Source organism: Oncorhynchus mykiss, chromosome 3, assembly GCF_057628025.1.
Source record: "Oncorhynchus mykiss isolate SJ-2025 chromosome 3, ASM5762802v1, whole genome shotgun sequence".
Taxonomy (NCBI): Eukaryota; Metazoa; Chordata; class Actinopteri; order Salmoniformes; family Salmonidae; genus Oncorhynchus; species Oncorhynchus mykiss.
Genome location: NC_143024.1, coordinates 2,391,669 through 2,411,426, shown reverse-complemented (window position 1 = coordinate 2,411,426; position 19,758 = coordinate 2,391,669). Strand labels below are relative to the sequence as shown.

General features: G+C 43.4%; 10 non-coding genes across 10 annotated transcripts; all 10 read right to left on the bottom strand.

The window, feature by feature from the left end:
- Window positions 1–202: 202 nt before the first annotated feature.
- Window positions 203–275, bottom strand: trnak-cuu (transfer RNA lysine (anticodon CUU)). The gene has a single exon. It is a non-coding gene; the product is annotated as a tRNA-Lys (tRNA).
- A 1,879-nt stretch (window positions 276–2,154) lies between these two features.
- On the bottom strand, window positions 2,155–2,227 carry trnak-cuu (transfer RNA lysine (anticodon CUU)). Its single transcript has one exon. It is a non-coding gene; the product is annotated as a tRNA-Lys (tRNA).
- A 1,879-nt stretch (window positions 2,228–4,106) lies between these two features.
- On the bottom strand, window positions 4,107–4,179 carry trnak-cuu (transfer RNA lysine (anticodon CUU)). The gene has a single exon. It is a non-coding gene; the product is annotated as a tRNA-Lys (tRNA).
- Window positions 4,180–9,036: 4,857 nt separating this feature from the next.
- trnak-cuu (transfer RNA lysine (anticodon CUU)) lies at window positions 9,037–9,109 on the bottom strand. Its single transcript has one exon. It is a non-coding gene; the product is annotated as a tRNA-Lys (tRNA).
- Window positions 9,110–10,020: 911 nt separating this feature from the next.
- Window positions 10,021–10,093, bottom strand: trnak-cuu (transfer RNA lysine (anticodon CUU)). Its single transcript has one exon. It is a non-coding gene; the product is annotated as a tRNA-Lys (tRNA).
- Window positions 10,094–10,518: 425 nt separating this feature from the next.
- Window positions 10,519–10,591, bottom strand: trnak-cuu (transfer RNA lysine (anticodon CUU)). Its single transcript has one exon. It is a non-coding gene; the product is annotated as a tRNA-Lys (tRNA).
- A 1,406-nt stretch (window positions 10,592–11,997) lies between these two features.
- trnak-cuu (transfer RNA lysine (anticodon CUU)) lies at window positions 11,998–12,070 on the bottom strand. The gene has a single exon. It is a non-coding gene; the product is annotated as a tRNA-Lys (tRNA).
- Window positions 12,071–13,965: 1,895 nt separating this feature from the next.
- On the bottom strand, window positions 13,966–14,038 carry trnak-cuu (transfer RNA lysine (anticodon CUU)). The gene has a single exon. It is a non-coding gene; the product is annotated as a tRNA-Lys (tRNA).
- A 425-nt stretch (window positions 14,039–14,463) lies between these two features.
- trnak-cuu (transfer RNA lysine (anticodon CUU)) lies at window positions 14,464–14,536 on the bottom strand. The gene has a single exon. It is a non-coding gene; the product is annotated as a tRNA-Lys (tRNA).
- A 416-nt stretch (window positions 14,537–14,952) lies between these two features.
- Window positions 14,953–15,025, bottom strand: trnak-cuu (transfer RNA lysine (anticodon CUU)). Its single transcript has one exon. It is a non-coding gene; the product is annotated as a tRNA-Lys (tRNA).
- Window positions 15,026–19,758: the final 4,733 nt, after the last annotated feature.

Sequence of the window (19,758 nt, the reverse complement as noted above, 5' to 3'; positions counted from 1 at the left end):
TGATAATTTATTCAAGCCATTTAGGAGTACAATTCATTGGTAATAGATATGTCATTCAGATGACAGGTCAGAGTGCAGGCAGAGATAGAATACAAATTCATAGCCTTCTGTATCACCAACTATGCAGGGAGGCAAGCCTGCTCGAAATTCCAAGCGGATGGTTGTTTGCGAAGTGAGTTGGTGCTTCGGCAGAGAAAATAATCACCTAACGTGGGGCTCGAACCCACGACCCTGAGATTAAGAGTCTCATGCTCTACCGACTGAGCTAGCCAGGTGCCTCAATAGTATTTTTGACTTGGTACGAATATCGTACAGCCCAGTTTCTGCAAAATATGGTGATCAGTGAGTGTTGTTGATGGATCCTGTGGTGCAATCTGTTAGCGTGTTGTACTTATACAGCAGTATACAGCAATTAGATGACAAGGTTATGAGTTCAAGCCCCACCAGGAGCAAGTATTGTTCTTGAAGCCTCTGCCTGTCTATTTCTTGTCCGGAAAATGATAATTTATTCAAGCCATTTAGGAGTACAATTCATTGGTAATAGGTATGTCATTCAGATGACAGGTCAGAGTGCAGGCAGAGATAGAATACAAATTCATAGCCTTCTGTATCACCAACTATGCAGGGTGCTCGAAATTCCAAGCGGATGGTTGTTTGCGAAGTGAGTTGGTGCTTCGGCAGAGAAAATAATCACCCAACGTGGGGCTCGAACCCACGACCCTGAGATTAAGAGTCTCATGCTCTACCGACTGAGCTAGCCAGGTGCCTCAATAGTATTTTTGACTTGGTTTGAATATCGTACATCCCAGTTTCTGCAAAATATGGTGATCAGTGAGTGTTGTTGACGGATCCTGTGGTGCAATCTGTTAGCGTGTTGTACTTATACAGCAGTATAAAGCAATTAGATGACAAGGTTATGAGTTCAAGCCCCACCAGGAGCAAGTATTCTTCTTGCCTGTCTATTTCTTGTCCAGAAAATGTTAATTTATTCAAGCCATTTAGGAGTACAATTCATTGGTAATAGGTATGTCATTGAGATGACAGGTCAGAGTGCAGGCAGAGATATAATACAAATTCATAGCCTTCTGTATCACCAACTATGCAGGGTGGCAAGCCTGCTCGAAATTCCAAGCGGATGGTTGTTTGCGAAGTGAGTTGGTGCTTCGGCAGAGAAAATAATCACCCAGCGTGGGGCTCGAACCCACGACCCTGAGTCTCATGCTCTCATGCCCGACTGAGCTAGCCAGGTGCCTCAATAGTATTTTTGACTTGGTAGGAATATCGTACAGCCCAGTTTCTGCAAAATATGGTGATCAGTGAGTGTTGTTGATGGATCCTGTGGTGCAATCTGTTAGCGTGTTGTACTTATACAGCAGTATACAGCAATTAGATGTCAAGGTTATGAGTTCAAGCCCCACCAGGAGCAAGTATTGTTCTTGAAGCCTCTGCCTGTCTATTTCTTGTCCGGAAAATGATAATTTATTCAAGCCATTTAGGAGTACAATTCATTGGTAATAGGTATGTCATTCAGATGACAGGTCAGAGTGCAGGCAGAGATAGAATACAAATTCATAGCCTTCTGTATCACCAACTATGCAGGGTGCTCGAAATTCCAAGCGGATGGTTGTTTGCGAAGTGAGTTGGTGCTTCGGCAGAGAAAAGAATGACCCAACGTGGGGCTCGAACCCACGACCCTGAGATTAAGAGTCTCATGCTGTACCGACTGAGCTAGCCAGGTACTTCAATGGTGATCTTGACTTGGTTTGAATATCGTACATCCCAGTTTCTGCAAAATATGGTGATCAGTGAGTGTTGTTGATGGATCCTGTGGTGCAATCTGTTAGCGTGTTGTACTTATGCAGCAGTATACAGCAATTAGATGACAAGGTTATGAGTTCAAGCCCCACCAGGAGCAAGTATTCTTCTTGCCTGTCTATTTCTTGTCCGGAAAATGATAATTTATTCAAGCCATTTAGGAGTACAATTCATTGGTAATAGATATGTCATTCAGATGACAGGTCAGAGTGCAGGCAGAGATAGAATACAAATTCATAGCCTTCTGTATCACCAACTATGCAGGGAGGCAAGCCTGCTCGAAATTCCAAGCGGATGGTTGTTTGCGAAGTGAGTTGGTGCTTCGGCAGAGAAAATAATCACCTAACGTGGGGCTCGAACCCACGACCCTGAGATTAAGAGTCTCATGCTCTACCGACTGAGCTAGCCAGGTGCCTCAATAGTATTTTTGACTTGGTACGAATATCGTACAGCCCAGTTTCTGCAAAATATGGTGATCAGTGAGTGTTGTTGATGGATCCTGTGGTGCAATCTGTTAGCGTGTTGTACTTATACAGCAGTATACAGCAATTAGATGACAAGGTTATGAGTTCAAGCCCCACCAGGAGCAAGTATTGTTCTTGAAGCCTCTGCCTGTCTATTTCTTGTCCGGAAAATGATAATTTATTCAAGCCATTTAGGAGTACAATTCATTGGTAATAGGTATGTCATTCAGATGACAGGTCAGAGTGCAGGCAGAGATAGAATACAAATTCATAGCCTTCTGTATCACCAACTATGCAGGGTGCTCGAAATTCCAAGCGGATGGTTGTTTGCGAAGTGAGTTGGTGCTTCGGCAGAGAAAATAATCACCCAACGTGGGGCTCGAACCCACGACCCTGAGATTAAGAGTCTCATGCTCTACCGACTGAGCTAGCCAGGTGCCTCAATAGTATTTTTGACTTGGTTTGAATATCGTACATCCCAGTTTCTGCAAAATATGGTGATCAGTGAGTGTTGTTGACGGATCCTGTGGTGCAATCTGTTAGCGTGTTGTACTTATACAGCAGTATAAAGCAATTAGATGACAAGGTTATGAGTTCAAGCCCCACCAGGAGCAAGTATTCTTCTTGCCTGTCTATTTCTTGTCCAGAAAATGTTAATTTATTCAAGCCATTTAGGAGTACAATTCATTGGTAATAGGTATGTCATTGAGATGACAGGTCAGAGTGCAGGCAGAGATATAATACAAATTCATAGCCTTCTGTATCACCAACTATGCAGGGTGGCAAGCCTGCTCGAAATTCCAAGCGGATGGTTGTTTGCGAAGTGAGTTGGTGCTTCGGCAGAGAAAATAATCACCCAGCGTGGGGCTCGAACCCACGACCCTGAGTCTCATGCTCTCATGCCCGACTGAGCTAGCCAGGTGCCTCAATAGTATTTTTGACTTGGTAGGAATATCGTACAGCCCAGTTTCTGCAAAATATGGTGATCAGTGAGTGTTGTTGATGGATCCTGTGGTGCAATCTGTTAGCGTGTTGTACTTATACAGCAGTATACAGCAATTAGATGACAAGGTTATGAGTTCAAGCCCCACCAGGAGCAAGTATTGTTCTTGAAGCCTCTGCCTGTCTATTTCTTGTCCGGAAAATGATAATTTATTCAAGCCATTTAGGAGTACAATTCATTGGTAATAGGTATGTCATTCAGATGACAGGTCAGAGTGCAGGCAGAGATAGAATACAAATTCATAGCCTTCTGTATCACCAACTATGCAGGGTGCTCGAAATTCCAAGCGGATGGTTGTTTGCGAAGTGAGTTGGTGCTTCGGCAGAGAAAATAATGACCCAACGTGGGGCTCGAACCCACGACCCTGAGATTAAGAGTCTCATGCTGTACCGACTGAGCTAGCCAGGTACTTCAATGGTGATCTTGACTTGGTTTGAATATCGTACATCCCAGTTTCTGCAAAATATGGTGATCAGTGAGTGTTGTTGATGGATCCTGTGGTGCAATCTGTTAGCGTGTTGTACTTATGCAGCAGTATACAGCAATTAGATGACAAGGTTATGAGTTCAAGCCCCACCAGGAGCAAGTATTCTTCTTGCCTGTCTATTTCTTGTCCGGAAAATGATAATTTATTCAAGCCATTTAGGAGTACAATTCATTGGTAATAGGTATGTCATTCAGATGACAGGTCAGAGTGCAGGTAGAGATAGAATACAAATTCATAGCCTTCTGTATCACCAACTATGCAGGGAGGCAAGCCTGCTCGAAATTCCAAGCGGATGGTTGTTTGCGAAGTGAGTTGGTGCTTCGGCAGAGAAAATAATCACCTAACGTGGGGCTCGAACCCACGACCCTGAGATTAAGAGTCTCATGCTCTACCGACTGAGCTAGCCAGGTGCCTCAATAGTATTTTTGACTTGGTACGAATATCGTACAGCCCAGTTTCTGCAAAATATGGTGATCAGTGAGTGTTGTTGATGGATCCTGTGGTGCAATCTGTTAGCGTGTTGTACTTAAACAGCAATATACAGCAATTAGATGACAAGGTTATGAGTTCAAGCCCCACTAGGAGCAAGTATTGTTCTTGAAGCCTCTGCCTGTCTATTTCTTGTCCGGAAAATGATAATTTATTCAAGCCATTTAGGAGTACAATTCATTGGTAATAGGTATGTCATTCAGATGACAGGTCAGAGTGCAGGCAGAGATAGAATACAAATTCATAGCCTTCTGTATCACCAACTATGCAGGGAGGCAAGCCTGCTCGAAATTCCAAGCGGATGGTTGTTGGCAAAGTGAGTTGGTGCTTCGGCAGAGAAAATAATCACCTAACGTGGGGCTCGAACCCACGACCCTGAGATTAAGAGTCTCATGCTATACCGACTGAGCTAGCCAGGTGCCTCAATAGTATTTTTGACTTGGTTTGAATATCGTACATCCCAGTTTCTGCAAAATATGGTGATCAGTGAGGGTTGTTGATGGCTCCTGTGGTGCAATCTGTTAGCGTGTTGTACTTAAACAGCAGTATACAGCAATTAGATGACAAGGTTATGAGTTCAAGCCCCACTAGGAGCAAGTATTGTTCTTGAAGCCTCTGCCTGTCTATTTCTTGTCCGGAAAATGATAATTTATTCAAGCCATTTAGGAGTACAATTCATTGGTAATAGGTATGTCATTCAGATGACAGGTCAGAGTGCAGGCAGAGATAGAATACAAATTCATAGCCTTCTGTATCACCAACTATGCAGGGTGCTCGAAATTCCAAGCGGATGGTTGTTTGCGAAGTGAGTTGGTGCTTCGGCAGAGAAAATAATGACCCAACGTGGGGCTCGAACCCACGACCCTGAGATTAAGAGTCTCATGCTCTACCGACTGAGCTAGCCAGGTGCCTCAATGGTGATCTTGACTTGGTTTGAATATCGTACATCCCAGTTTCTGCAAAATATGGTGATCAGTGAGTGTTGTTGATGGATCCTGTGGTGCAATCTGTTAGCGTGTTGTACTTAAACAGCAATATACAGCAATTAGATGACAAGGTTATGAGTTCAAGCCCCACTAGGAGCAAGTATTGTTCTTGATGCCTCTGCCTGTCTATTTCTTGTCCGGAAAATGATAATTTATTCAAGCCATTTAGGAGTACAATTCATTGGTAATAGGTATGTCATTCAGATGACAGGTTAGAGTGCAGGCAGAGATAGAATACAAATTCATAGCCTTCTGTATCACCAACTATGCAGGGTGGCAAGCCTGCTCGAAATTCCAAGCGGATGGTTGTTTGCGAAGTGAGTTGGTGCTTCGGCAGAGAAAATAATCACATAACGTGGGGCTCGAACCCACGACCCTGAGATTAAGAGTCTCATGCTCTACCGACTGAGCTAGCCAGGTGCCTCAATAGTATTTTTGACTTGGTTTGAATATCGTACATCCCAGTTTCTGCAAAATATGGTGATCAGTGAGGGTTGTTGATGGATCCTGTGGTGCAATCTGTTAGCGTGTTGTACTTAAACAGCAGTATACAGCAATTAGATGACAAGGTTATGAGTTCAAGCCCCACTAGGAGCAAGTATTGTTCTTGAAGCCTCTGCCTGTCTATTTCTTGTCCGGAAAATGATAATTTATTCAAGCCATTTAGGAGTACAATTCATTGGTAATAGGTATGTCATTCAGATGACAGGTCAGAGTGCAGGCAGAGATAGAATACAAATTCATAGCCTTCTGTATCACCAACTATGCAGGGTGCTCGAAATTCCAAGCGGATGGTTGTTTGCGAAGTGAGTTGGTGCTTCGGCAGAGAAAATAATCACCCAACGTGGGGCTCGAACCCACGACCCTGAGATTAAGAGTCTCATGCTCTACCGACTGAGCTAGCCAGGTACCTCAATGCTGATCTTGACTTGGTTTGAATATCGTACATCCCAGTTTCTGCAAAATATGGTGATCAGTGAGTGTTGTTGACGGATCCTGTGGTGCAATCTGTTAGCGTGTTGTACTTATACAGCAGTATAAAGCAATTAGATGACAAGGTTATGAGTTCAAGCCCCACCAGGAGCAAGTATTCTTCTTGCCTGTCTATTTCTTGTCCAGAAAATGTTAATTTATTCAAGCCATTTAGGAGTACAATTCATTGGTAATAGGTATGTCATTGAGATGACAGGTCAGAGTGCAGGCAGAGATATAATACAAATTCATAGCCTTCTGTATCACCAACTATGCAGGGTGGCAAGCCTGCTCGAAATTCCAAGCGGATGGTTGTTTGCGAAGTGAGTTGGTGCTTCGGCAGAGAAAATAATCACCCAGCGTGGGGCTCGAACCCACGACCCTGAGTCTCATGCTCTCATGCCCGACTGAGCTAGCCAGGTGCCTCAATAGTATTTTTGACTTGGTAGGAATATCGTACAGCCCAGTTTCTGCAAAATATGGTGATCAGTGAGTGTTGTTGATGGATCCTGTGGTGCAATCTGTTAGCGTGTTGTACTTATACAGCAGTATACAGCAATTAGATGACAAGGTTATGAGTTCAAGCCCCACCAGGAGCAAGTATTGTTCTTGAAGCCTCTGCCTGTCTATTTCTTGTCCGGAAAATGATAATTTATTCAAGCCATTTAGGAGTACAATTCATTGGTAATAGGTATGTCATTCAGATGACAGGTCAGAGTGCAGGCAGAGATAGAATACAAATTCATAGCCTTCTGTATCACCAACTATGCAGGGTGCTCGAAATTCCAAGCGGATGGTTGTTTGCGAAGTGAGTTGGTGCTTCGGCAGAGAAAATAATGACCCAACGTGGGGCTCGAACCCACGACCCTGAGATTAAGAGTCTCATGCTGTACCGACTGAGCTAGCCAGGTACTTCAATGGTGATCTTGACTTGGTTTGAATATCGTACATCCCAGTTTCTGCAAAATATGGTGATCAGTGAGTGTTGTTGATGGATCCTGTGGTGCAATCTGTTAGCGTGTTGTACTTATACAGCAGTATACAGCAATTAGATGACAAGGTTATGAGTTCAAGCCCCACCAGGAGCAAGTATTCTTCTTGCCTGTCTATTTCTTGTCCGGAAAATGATAATTTATTCAAGCCATTTAGGAGTACAATTCATTGGTAATAGGTATGTCATTCAGATGACAGGTCAGAGTGCAGGCAGAGATAGAATACAAATTCATAGCCTTCTGTATCACCAACTATGCAGGGAGGCAAGCCTGCTCGAAATTCCAAGCGGATGGTTGTTTGCGAAGTGAGTTGGTGCTTCGGCAGAGAAAATAATCACCTAACGTGGGGCTCGAACCCATGACCCTGAGATTAAGAGTCTCATGCTCTACCGACTGAGCTAGCCAGGTGCCTCAATAGTATTTTTGACTTGGTACGAATATCGTACAGCCCAGTTTCTGCAAAATATGGTGATCAGTGAGTGTTGTTGATGGATCCTGTGGTGCAATCTGTTAGCGTGTTGTACTTAAACAGCAATATACAGCAATTAGATGACAAGGTTATGAGTTCAAGCCCCACTAGGAGCAAGTATTGTTCTTGAAGCCTCTGCCTGTCTATTTCTTGTCCGGAAAATGATAATTTATTCAAGCCATTTAGGAGTACAATTCATTGGTAATAGGTATGTCATTCAGATGACAGGTCAGAGTGCAGGCAGAGATAGAATACAAATTCATAGCCTTCTGTATCACCAACTATGCAGGGAGGCAAGCCTGCTCGAAATTCCAAGCGGATGGTTGTTGGCGAAGTGAGTTGGTGCTTCGGCAGAGAAAATAATCACCTAACGTGGGGCTCGAACCCACGACCCTGAGATTAAGAGTCTCATGCTCTACCGACTGAGCAAGCCAGGTACCTGAATAGTATTTTTGACTTGGTACGAATATCGTACAGCCCAGTTTCTGCAAAATATGGTGATCAGTGAGTGTTGTTGATGGATCCTGTGGTGCAATCTGTTAGCGTGTTGTACTTATACAGCAGTATACAGCAATTAGATGACAAGGTTATGAGTTCAAGCCCCACTAGGAGCAAGTATTGTTCTTGAAGCCTCTGCCTGTCTATTTCTTGTCCGGAAAATGATAATTTATTCAAGCCATTTAGGAGTACAATTCATTGGTAATAGGTATGTCATTGAGATGACAGGTCAGAGTGCAGGCAGAGATAGAATACAAATTCATAGCCTTCTGTATCACCAACTATGCAGGGTGGTAAGCCTGTCGAAATTCCAAGCGGATGGTTGTTTGCGAAGTGAGTTGGTGCTTCGGCAGAGAAAATAATTACCCAAAGTTGGGCTCGAACCCACGACCATGAGATTAAGAGTCTCATGCTCTACTGACTGAGCTAGCCAGGTACCTCAATTGTGATCTTGACTTGGTTTGAAAATCGTACATCCCAGTTTCTGCAAAATATGGTGATCAGTGAGTGTTGTTGATGGATCCTGTGGTGCAATATGTTAGCGTGTTGTACTTATACAGCAGTATACAGCAATTAGATGACAAGGTTATGAGTTCAAGCCCCACTAGGAGCAAGTATTGTTCTTGAAGCCTCTGCCTGTCTATTTCTTGTCCGGAAGATGATAATTTATTCAAGCCATTTAGGAGTACAATTCATTGGTAATAGGTATGTCATTCAGATGACAGGTCAGAGTGCCGGCAGAGCTAGAATACAAATTCATAGCCTTCTGTATCACCAACCATGCAGAGTGGCAAGCCTGTTCGAAATTCCAAGCGGATGGTTGTTTGCGAAGTGAGTTGGTGCTTCGGCAGAGAAAATAATCACCTAACGTGGGGCTCGAACCCACGACCCTGAGATTAAGAGTCTCATGCTCTACCGACTGAGCTAGCCAGGTGCCTCAATAGTATTTTTGACTTGGTACGAATATCGTACAGCCCAGTTTTTGCAAAATATGGTGATCAGTGAGAGTGTTGTTGATGGATCCTGTGGTGCAATCTGTTAGCATGTTGTACTTATACAGCAGTATACAGCAATTAGATGACAAGGTTATGAGTTCAAGCCCCACCAGGAGCAAGTATTGTTCTTGAAGCCTCTGCCTGTCTATTTCTGGTCCGGAAAATGATAATTTATTCAAGCCATTTAGGAGTACAATTCATTGGTAATAGGTATGTCATTGAGATGACAGGTCAGAGTGCAGGCAGAGATAGAATACAAATTCATAGCCTTCTGTATCACCAACTATGCAGAGTGGCAAGCCTGCTCGAAATTCCAAGCGGATGGTTGTTTGCGAAGTGAGTTGGTGCTTCGGCAGAGAAAATAATCACCTAACGTGGGGCTCACGACCCTGAGATTAAGAGTCTCATGCTCTACCGACTGAGCTAGCCAGGTACCTCAATGGTGATCTTGACTTGGTTTGAATATCGTACATCCCAGTTTCTGCAAAATATGGTGATCAGTGAGTGTTGTTGATGGGATCCTGTGGTGCAATCTGTTAGCGTGTTGTACTTATACAGCAGTATACAGCAATTAGATGACAAGGTTATGAGTTCAAGCCCCACCAGGAGCAAGTATTCTTCTTGCCTGTCTATTTCTTGTCCGGAAAATGATAATTTATTCAAGCCATTTAGGAGTACAATTCATTGGTAATAGGTATGTCATTCAGATGACAGGTCAGAGTGCAGGCAGAGATAGAATACAAATTCATAGCCTTCTGTATCACCAACTATGCAGGGAGGCAAGCCTGCTCGAAATTCCAAGCGGATGGTTGTTTGCGAAGTGAGTTGGTGCTTCGGCAGAGAAAATAATCACCTAACGTGGGGCTCGAACCCACGACCCTGAGATTAAGAGTCTCATGCTCTACCGACTGAGCTAGCCAGGTGCCTCAATAGTATTTTTGACTTGGTACGAATATCGTACAGCCCAGTTTCTGCAAAATATGGTGATCAGTGAGTGTTGTTGATGGATCCTGTGGTGCAATCTGTTAGCGTGTTGTACTTAAACAGCAATATACAAAAATTAGATGACAAGGTTATGAGTTCAAGCCCCACTAGGAGCAAGTATTGTTCTTGAAGCCTCTGCCTGTCTATTTCTTGTCCGGAAAATGATAATTTATTCAAGCCATTTAGGAGTACAATTCATTGGTAATAGGTATGTCATTCAGATGACAGGTCAGAGTGCAGGCAGAGATAGAATACAAATTCATAGCCTTCTGTATCACCAACTATGCAGGGTGGCAAGCCTGCTCGAAATTCCAAGCGGATGGTTGTTTGCGAAGTGAGTTGGTGCTTCGGCAGAGAAAATAATCACCCAGCGTGGGGCTCGAACCCACGACCCTGAGATTAAGAGTCTCATGCTCTACCGACTGAGCTAGCCAGGTACCTCAATGGTGATCTTGACTTGGTTTGAATATCGTACATCCCAGTTTCTGCAAAATATGGTGATCAGTGAGTGTTGTTGATGGATCCTGTGGTGCAATCTGTTAGCGTGTTGTACTTATACAGCAGTATACAGCAATTAGATGACAAGGTTATGAGTTCAAGCCCCACCAGGAGCAAGTATTGTTCTTGAAGCCTCTGCCTGTCTATTTCTTGTCCGGAAAATGATAATTTATTCAAGCCATTTAGGAGTACAATTCATTGGTAATAGGTATGTCATTGAGATGACAGGTCAGAGTGCAGGCAGAGATAGAATACAAATTCATAGCCTTCTGTATCACCAACTATGCAGGGAGGCAAGCCTGCTCGAAATTCCAAGCGGATGGTTGTTGGCGAAGTGAGTTGGTGCTTCGGCAGAGAAAATAATTACCCAAAGTGGGGCTCGAACCCACGACCATGAGATTAAGAGTCTCATGCTCTACCGACTGAGCTAGCCAGGTGCCTCAATAGTATTTTTGACTTGGTACGAATATCGTACAGCCCAGTTTTTGCAAAATATGGTGATCAGTGAGTGTTGTTGATGGATCCTGTGGTGCAATCTGTTAGCGTGTTGTACTTAAACAGCAGTATACAGTAATTAGATGACAAGGTTATGAGTTCAAGCCCCACTAGGAGCAAGTATTGTTCTTGAAGCCTCTGCCTGTCTATTTCTTGTCCGGAAAATGATAATTTATTCAAGCCATTTAGGAGTACAATTCATTGGTAATAGGTATGTCATTCAGATGACAGGTCAGAGTGCAGGCAGAGCTAGAATACAAATTCATAGCCTTCTGTATCACCAACTATGCAGAGTGGCAAGGCTGCTCGAAATTCCAAGCGGATGGTTGTTTGCGAAGTGAGTTGGTGCTTCGGCAGAGAAAATAATCACCTAACGTGGGGCTCACGACCCTGAGATTAAGAGTCTCATGCTCTACCGACTGAGCTAGCCAGGTACCTCAATGCTGATCTTGACTTGGTTTGAATATCGTACATCCCAGTTTCTGCAAAATATGGTGATCAGTGAGTGTTGTTGATGGATCCTGTGGTGCAATCTGTTAGCGTGTTGTACTTATACAGCAGTATAAAGCAATTAGATGACAAGGTTATGAGTTCAAGCCCCACCAGGAGCAAGTATCCTTCTTGCCTGTCTATTTCTTGTCCGGAAAATGTTAATTTATTCAAGCCATTTAGGAGTACAATTCATTGGTAATAGGTATGTCATTGAGATGACAGGTCAGAGTGCAGGCAGAGATATAATACAAATTCATAGCCTTCTGTATCACCAACTATGCAGGGTGGCAAGCCTGCTCGAAATTCCAAGCGGATGGTTGTTTGCGAAGTGAGTTGGTGCTTCGGCAGAGAAAATAATCACCCAGCGTGGGGCTCGAACCCACGACCCTGAGATTAAGAGTCTCATGCTCTACCGACTGAGCTAGCCAGGTACCTCAATGGTGATCTTGACTTGGTTTGAATATCGTACATCCCAGTTTCTGCAAAATATGGTGATCAGTGAGTGTTGTTGATGGATCCTGTGGTGCAATCTGTTAGCGTGTTGTACTTATACAGCAGTATACAGCAATTAGATGACAAGGTTATGAGTTCAAGCCCCACCAGGAGCAAGTATTGTTCTTGAAGCCTCTGCCTGTCTATTTCTTGTCCGGAAAATGATAATTTATTCAAGCCATTTAGGAGTACAATTCATTGGTAATAGGTATGTCATTGAGATGACAGGTCAGAGTGCAGGCAGAGATAGAATACAAATTCATAGCCTTCTGTATCACCAACTATGCAGGGAGGCAAGCCTGCTCGAAATTCCAAGCGGATGGTTGTTGGCGAAGTGAGTTGGTGCTTCGGCAGAGAAAATAATTACCCAAAGTGGGGCTCGAACCCACGACCATGAGATTAAGAGTCTCATGCTCTACCGACTGAGCTAGCCAGGTGCCTCAATAGTATTTTTGACTTGGTACGAATATCGTACAGCCCAGTTTTTGCAAAATATGGTGATCAGTGAGTGTTGTTGATGGATCCTGTGGTGCAATCTGTTAGCGTGTTGTACTTAAACAGCAGTATACAGCAATTAGATGACAAGGTTATGAGTTCAAGCCCCACTAGGAGCAAGTATTGTTCTTGAAGCCTCTGCCTGTCTATTTCTTGTCCGGAAAATGATAATTTATTCAAGCCATTTAGGAGTACAATTCATTGGTAATAGGTATGTCATTCAGATGACAGGTCAGAGTGCAGGCAGAGCTAGAATACAAATTCATAGCCTTCTGTATCACCAACTATGCAGAGTGGCAAGGCTGCTCGAAATTCCAAGCGGATGGTTGTTTGCGAAGTGAGTTGGTGCTTCGGCAGAGAAAATAATCACCTAACGTGGGGCTCACGACCCTGAGATTAAGAGTCTCATGCTCTACCGACTGAGCTAGCCAGGTACCTCAATGCTGATCTTGACTTGGTTTGAATATCGTACATCCCAGTTTCTGCAAAATATGGTGATCAGTGAGTGTTGTTGATGGATCCTGTGGTGCAATCTGTTAGCGTGTTGTACTTATACAGCAGTATAAAGCAATTAGATGACAAGGTTATGAGTTCAAGCCCCACCAGGAGCAAGTATCCTTCTTGCCTGTCTATTTCTTGTCCGGAAAATGTTAATTTATTCAAGCCATTTAGGAGTACAATTCATTGGTAATAGGTATGTCATTGAGATGACAGGTCAGAGTGCAGGCAGAGATATAATACAAATTCATAGCCTTCTGTATCACCAACTATGCAGGGTGGCAAGCCTGCTCGAAATTCCAAGCGGATGGTTGTTTGCGAAGTGAGTTGGTGCTTCGGCAGAGAAAATAATCACCCAACGTGGGGCTCGAACCCACGACCCTGAGATTAAGAGTTTCATGCTCTACCGACTGAGCTAGCCAGGTACTTCAATGGTGATCTTGACTTGGTTTGAATATCGTACATCCCAGTTTCTGCAAAATATGGTGATCAGTGAGTGTTGTTGATGGATCCTGTGGTGCAATCTGTTAGCGTGTTGTACTTAAACAGCAGTATACAGCAATTAGATGACAAGGTAATGAGTTCAAGCCCCACTAGGAGCAAGTATTGTTCTTGAAGCCTCTGCCTGTCTATTTCTTGTCCGGAAAATGACAATTTATTCAAGCCATTTAGGAGTACAATTCATTGGTAATAGGTATGTCATTCAGATGACAGGTCAGAGTGCAGGCAGAGATAGAATACAAATTCATAGCCTTCTGTATCACCAACTATGCAGGGTGCTCGAAATTCCAAGCGGATGGTTGATTGCGAAGTGAGTTGGTGCTTCGGAAGAGAAAATAATCACCTAACGTGGGGCTCGAACCCACGGCCCTGAGATTAAGAGTCTCATGCTCTACCGACTGAGCTAGCCAGGTGCCTCAATAGTATATTTGACTTGGTACGAATATCGTACAGCCCAGTTTCTGCAAAATATGGTGATCAGTGAGTGTTGTTGATGGATCCTGTGGTGCAATCTGTTAGCGTGTTGTACTTAAACAGCAATATACAGCAATTAGATGACAAGGTTATGAGTTCAAGCCCCACTAGGAGCAAGTATTGTTCTTGAAGCCTCTGCCTGTCTATTTCTTGTCCGGAAAATGATAATTTATTCAAGCCATTTAGGAGTACAATTCATTGGTAATAGGTATGTCATTGAGATGACAGGTCAGAGTGCAGGCAGAGATAGAATAGAAATTCATAGCCTTCTGTATCACCAACTATGCAGGGAGGCAAGCCTGCTCGAAATTCCAAGCGGATGGTTGTTGGCGAAGTGAGTTGGTGCTTCGGCAGAGAAAATAATCACCTAACGTGGGGCTCGAACCCACGACCCTGAGATTAAGAGTCTCATGCTCTACCGACTGAGCTAGCCAGGTGCCTCAATAGTATTTTTGACTTGGTTTGAATATCGTACATCCCAGTTTCTGCAAAATATGGTGATCAGTGAGGGTTGTTGATGGATCCTGTGGTGCAATCTGTTAGCATGTTGTACTTAAACAGCAGTATACAGCAATTAGATGACAAGGTTATGAGTTCAAGCCCCACTAGGAGCAAGTATTGTTCTTGAAGCCTCTGCCTGTCTATTTCTTGTCCGGAAAATGACAATTTATTCAAGCCATTTAGGAGTACAATTCATTGGTAATAGGTATGTCATTCAGATGACAGGTCAGAGTGCAGGCAGAGATAGAATACAAATTCATAGCCTTCTGTATCACCAACTATGCAGGGTGCTCGAAATTCCAAGCGGATGGTTGTTTGCGAAGTGAGTTGGCGCTTCGGCAGAGAAAATAATCACCTAACGTGGGGCTCGAACCCACGACCCTGAGATTAAGAGTCTCATGCTCTACCGACTGAGCTAGCCAGGTGCCTCAATAGTATTTTTGACTTGGTACGAATATCGTACAGCCCAGTTTCTGCAAAATATGGTGATCAGTGAGTGTTGTTGATGGATCCTGTGGTGCAATCTGTTAGCGTGTTGTACTTATACAGCAGTATACAGCAATTAGATGACAAGGTTATGAGTTCAAGCCCCACCAGGAGCAAGTATTGTTCTTGAAGCCTCTGCCTGTCTATTTCTTGTCCGGAAAATGATAATTTATTCAAGCCATTTAGGAGTACAATTCATTGGTAATAGGTATGTCATTCAGATGACAGGTCAGAGTGCAGGCAGAGCTAGAATACAAATTCATAGCCTTCTGTATCACCAACTATGCAGAGTGGCAAGCCTGCTCGAAATTCCAAGCGGATGGTTGTTTGCGAAGTGAGTTGGTGCTTCGGCAGAGAAAATAATCACCTAACGTGGGGCTCACGACCCTGAGATTAAGAGTCTCATGCTCTACCGACTGAGCTAGCCAGGTACCTCAATAGTGTTTTTGACTTGGTACGAATATCGTACAGCCCAGTTTCTGCAAAATATGGTGATCAGTGAGTGTTGTTGATGGATCCTGTGGTGCAATCTGTTAGCGTGTTGTACTTAAACAGCAGTATACAGCAATTAGATGACAAGGTTATGAGTTCAAGCCCCACTAGGAGCAAGTATTGTTCTTGAAGCCTCTGCCTGTCTATTTCTTGTCCGGAAAATGATAATTTATTCAAGCCATTTAGGAGTACAATTCATTGGTAATAGGTATGTCATTCAGATGACAGGTCAGAGTGCAGGCAGAGATTGAATACAAATTCATAGCCTTCTGTATCACCAACTATGCAGGGTGGCAAGCCTGTCGAAATTCCAAGCGGATGGTTGTTTGCCAAGTGAGTTGGTGCTTCGGCAGAGAAAATAATTACCCAAAGTGGAGCTCGAACCCACGACCCTGAGATTAAGAGTCTCATGCTCTACCGACTGAGCTAGCCAGGTACCTCAATGGTGATCTTGACTTGGTTTAAAAATCGTACATCCCAGTTTCTGCAAAATATGGTGATCAGTGAGTGTTGTTGATGGATCCTGTGGTGCAATCTGTTAGCGTGTTGTACTTATACAGCAGTATACAGCAATTAGATGACAAGGTTATGAGTTCAAGCCCCACCAGGAGCAAGTATTGTTCTTGAAGCCTCTTCCTGTCTATTTCTTGTCCGGAAAATGATAATTTATTCAAGCCATTTAGGAGTACAATTCATTGGTAATAGGTATGTCATTGAGATGACAGGTCAGAGTGTAGGCAGAGATAGAATACAAATTCATAGCCTTCTGTATCACCAACTATGCAGGGTGGTAAGCCTGTCGAAATTCCAAGCGGATGGTTGTTTGCGAAGTGAGTTGGTGCTTCGGCAGAGAAAATAATTACCCAAAGTGGGGCTCTAACCCACGACCATGAGATTAAGAGTCTCATGCTCTACCGACTGAGCTAGCCAGGTACCTCAATGGTGATCTTGACTTGGTTTGAAAATCGTACATCCCAGTTTCTGCAAAATATGGTGATCAGTGAGTGTTGTTGATGGATCCTGTGGTGCAATATGTTAGCGTGTTGTACTTATACAGCAGTATACAGCAATTAGATGACAAGGTTATGAGTTCAAGCCCCACTAGGAGCAAGTATTGTTCTTGAAGCCTCTGCCTGTCTATTTCTTGTCCGGAAAATGATAATTTATTCAAGCCATTTAGGAGTACAATTCATTGGTAATAGGTATGTCATTCAGATGACAGGTCAGAGTGCAGGCAGAGATAGAATACAAATTCATAGCCTTCTGTATCACCAACTATGCAGGGTGGCAAGCCTGTCGAAATTCCAAGAGGATGGTTGTTTGCGAAGTGAGTTGGTGCTTCGGCAGAGAAAATAATTACCCAAGGTGGGGCTCGATCACACGACCCTGAGATTAAGAGTCTCATGCTCTACCGACTGAGCTAGCCAGGTACCTCAATGGTGATCTTGACTTGGTTTGAAAATCGTACATCCCAGTTTCTGCAAAATATGGTGATCAGTGAGTGTTGTTGATGGATCCTGTGGTGCAATCTGTTAGCGTGTTGTACTTATACAGCAGTATACAGCAATTAGATGACAAGGTTATGAGTTCAAGCCCCACGAGGAGCAAGTATTGTTCTTGAAGCCTCTGCATGTCTATTTCTTGTCCGGAAAATGATAATTTATTCAAGCTATTTAGGACTACAATTCATTGGTAATAGGTATGTCATTCAGATGACAGGTCAGAGTGCAGGCAGAGCTAGAATACAAATTCATAGCCTTCTGTATCACCAACTATGCAGAGTGGCAAGCCTGCTCGAAATTCCAAGCGGATGGTTGTTTGCGAAGTGAGTTGGTGCTTCGGCAGAGAAAATAATCACCTAACGTGGGGCTCACGACCCTGAGATTAAGAGTCTCATGCTCTACCGACTGAGCTAACCAGGTACCTCAATGCTGATCTTGACTTGGTTTGAATATCGTACATCCCAGTTTCTGCAAAATATGGTGATCAGTGAGTGTTGTTGACGGATCCTGTGGTGCAATCTGTTAGCGTGTTGTACTTATACAGCAGTATAAAGCAATTAGATGACAAGGTTATGAGTTCAAGCCCCACCAGAAGCAAGTATTCTTCTTGCCTGTCTATTTCTTGTCCGGAAAATTATAATTTATTCAAGCCATTTAGGAGTACAATTCATTGGAAATAGGTATGTCATTGAGATGACAGGTCAGAGTGCAGGCAGAGATAGAATACAAATTCATAGCCTTCTGTATCACCAACTATGCAGGGAGGCAAGCCTGCTCGAAATTCCAAGCGGATGGTTGTTGGCGAAGTGAGTTGGTGCTTTGGCAGAGAAAATAATCACCTAACGTGGGGCTCAAACCCACGACCCTGAGATTAAGAGTCTCATGCTCTACCGACTGAGCTAGCCAGGTGCCTCAATAGTATTTTTGACTTGGTTTGAATATCGTACATCCCAGTTTCTGCAAAATATGGTGATCAGTGAGGGTTGTTGATGGATCCTGTGGTGCAATCTGTTAGCGTGTTGTACTTAAACAGCAGTATACAGCAATTAGATGACAAGGTTATGAGTTCAAGCCCCACTAGGAGCAAGTATTGTTCTTGAAGCCTCTGCCTGTCTATTTCTTGTCCGGAAAATGATAATTTATTCAAGCCATTTAGGAGTACAATTCATTGGTAATAGGTATGTCATTCAGATGACAGGTCAGAGTGCAGGCAGAGATAGAATACAAATTCATAGCCTTCTGTATCACCAACTATGCAGGGTGGTAAGCCTGTCGAAATTCCAAGCGGATGGTTGTTTGCGAAGTGAGTTGGTGCTTCGGCAGAGAAAATAATTACCCAAAGTGGGGCTCTAACCCACGACCATGAGATTAAGAGTCTCATGCTGTACCGACTGAGCTAGCCAGGTACCTCAATGGTGATCTTGACTTGGTTTGAAAATCGTACATCCCAGTTTCTGCAAAATATGGTGATCAGTGAGTGTTGTTGATGGATCCTGTGGTGCAATATGTTAGCGTGTTGTACTTATACAGCAGTATACAGCAATTAGATGACAAGGTTATGAGTTCAAGCCCCACTAGGAGAAAGTATTGTTCTTGAAGCCTCTGCCTGTCTATTTCTTGTCCGGAAAATGATAATTTATTCAAGCCATTTAGGAGTACAATTCATTGGTAATAGGTATGTCATTCAGATGACAGGTCAGAGTGCCGGCAGAGCTAGAATACAAATTCATAGCCTTCTGTATCACCAACCATGCAGAGTGGCAAGCCTGTTCGAAATTCCAAGCGGATGGTTGTTTGCGAAGTGAGTTGGTGCTTCGGCAGAGAAAATAATTACCCAAAGTGGGGCTCTAACCCACGACCATGAGATTAAGAGTCTCATGCTCTACCGACTGAGCTAGCCAGGTACCTCAATGGTGATCTTGACTTGGTTTGAAAATCGTACATCCCAGTTTCTGCAAAATATGGTGATCAGTGAGTGTTGTTGATGGATCCTGTGGTGCAATATGTTAGCGTGTTGTACTTATACAGCAGTATACAGCAATTAGATGACAAGGTTATGAGTTCAAGCCCCACTAGGAGCAAGTATTGTTCTTGAAGCCTCTGCCTGTCTATTTCTTGTCCGGAAAATGATAATTTATTCAAGCCATTTAGGAGTACAATTCATTGGTAATAGGTATGTCATTGAGATGACAGGTCAGAGTGCAGGCAGAGATAGAATACAAATTCATAGCCTTCTGTATCACCAACTATGCAGGGTGGTAAGCCTGTCGAAATTCCAAGCGGATGGTTGTTTGCGAAGTGAGTTGGTGCTTCGGCAGAGAAAATAATTACCCAAAGTGGGGCTCGAACCCACGACCATGAGATTAAGAGTCTCATGCTCTACCGACTGAGCTAGCCAGGTACCTCAATTGTGATCTTGACTTGGTTTGAAAATCGTACATCCCAGTTTCTGCAAAATATGGTGATCAGTGAGTGTTGTTGATGGATCCTGTGGTGCAATATGTTAGCGTGTTGTACTTATACAGCAGTATACAGCAATTAGATGACAAGGTTATGAGTTCAAGCCCCACTAGGAGCAAGTATTGTTCTTGAAGCCTCTGCCTGTCTATTTCTTGTCCGGGAGATGATAATTTATTCAAGCCATTTAGGAGTACAATTCATTGGTAATAGGTATGTCA